Raw genomic sequence first — 1,912 nt, forward strand, 5'->3', positions numbered from 1 at the left:
TGGGCACCTGGGTGGCTCAGTGGGTTAAAGCCTCTGCCTTCAGCTCAGGTCATGGTCTCAGGGTCCTGGGATCGAGCCCCACATCGGGCTCTCTGCTCAGCCAGGAGCCTGCTTCCTCCTCTTTCTCTCTCTGCCTGCCTCTCTGCCTCCTTGTGATCTCTCTGTCAAATAAATAAATAAAATATTTAAAAAAAAAAAAAATACCACCAAGAAAGTAAAAAGGTAATGTACAAAAATGGGAGAAAATATTGGCAAACCATATATCTGATAAGCAATTAATATCCAGAATATACAAAAAACTCATACAGTGCAACACCAAAAAAACAAAGATTTTTAAAAAGGTCCAGCTGAGGAGTGCCTGGGTAGCTCAATCGGTTAAGTGGCTGCTTTCAACTCGGGTCATGATCCCAGAGTCCTGAGATTGAGCCCCACATGGAGCTCCCTGCTCAGTGGAGAGCCTGCTTCTCCCTCTCCCTCTGCCTGTCACTCTGCCTACTTGTGCTTTCTCTCTAGTAAACAAAAATCTTAAAATAAAAAAATATGCCGCTGATATGGATAAAGAGTATTGTGGTTTCCCCTCAAATACAGAATTATCTTATAATCCACAAATTCCATTTCTGGGTATATACCCCAGAGATCTGAAAGCAAGGATTTGAACAGATATTTGTATACCAGTATTCATGGTAGCACTATTTGCAATTGAAAAAGGTAGAAACAACCCAATGTCCATTAACAAATTAATAGATAAACAGAATGTTATACCACTAATCGTCCAAAAGTCAAATTCACAGAGACAGAAAATAGATTAGAGGTTACCAGGAGCTGGAGGGAGAAAGGAATAGGGGAGTTATTTTTTAATGGGTAGCGAGTTTCTGTTCTAAATGATGAGAAAAATCTGGAAATGAATAGTGGTGATGGTTGCACAACATAGTAAATATATTTAATGCCACTGGATTGTACACTTAAAAATAGTTAAAATGGCAAATTTTATGTTATGTATACTCTATCACATTAAAAGATACATACATGCGCTTGCGCACACACACACACACCCCGCATAGGAGACTTAATCAGTAATTTACCATGCTCAAGTCTTCCCTTTCTCCAAGAAATCAAAAACCTGAAACATGGTCAATATAATCTTATCATGGGCTATGTTAAAATGACTTTTTCCCAGGATTGAGGTTAGATCCTAAACCCATGGAGTATCTTGAATCCACTGTCTATTAAAAGCAACTGAGTGCCTGGGTACCTAAGACTCCAGTAGCTAAATGGACAAAGGGCACAGTCATTTACTAGGTAAAATGTACATGGCTAATATTCACACGAAATCACTACTAATTGTTTTTAACATAAAATAAAATATTTATCAATCTAATTAGCAGTTAAAAATAATCACTTATCCAAAGACCTATAGATTGTTAATGAATATTTATTTTCCTACAACTTTTTTGGAAAGAAATCTGACTATATATATCAAAAATCTTAAAAATATACTCTTTAGGGGCACCTGGGTGGCTCAGTATTTAACTATCTGCCTCAGCTCAGGTCATGATGTCAGGGTCCTGGGATCAAGCCCTGCATCAAATTCCCTACTCAGTGGGAAGCCTGCTTCTCCCTCTCCCACTCCCCTCTACTTGTGTTCCCTCTCTCACTGTCTCTCTCTCTCTCTGTCAAATAAATAAATAAAATCTTAAAATATATTTATATATACTCTTTAACCTCATAATTATAATTCTTGGTACTAATCCTAAGGAAAATATTTTGAAATACAGGTAAAGACTGATGTTCAAGAATTACATTATAGGGGCGCCTGGGTGGCTCAGTGGGTTAAGCCGCTGCCTTCGGCTCAGGTCATGATCTCAGGGTCCTGGGATCGAGTCCCACATCGGGCTCTCTGCTCAGCAGGGAG

General features: G+C 38.9%; 1 protein-coding gene across 5 annotated transcripts in view; it reads right to left on the minus strand.

Annotated features, from left to right (window-relative positions):
- The window catches only part of CDC25C (cell division cycle 25C), a 31,218-nt gene that overhangs the window by 21,341 nt on the left and 7,965 nt on the right, over positions 1 to 1,912 (minus strand). The gene's annotated exons all lie outside the window — the stretch shown is intronic.

Source organism: Mustela nigripes, chromosome 12 (genome assembly GCF_022355385.1).
Source record: "Mustela nigripes isolate SB6536 chromosome 12, MUSNIG.SB6536, whole genome shotgun sequence".
Classification (NCBI taxonomy): Eukaryota; Metazoa; Chordata; class Mammalia; order Carnivora; family Mustelidae; genus Mustela; species Mustela nigripes.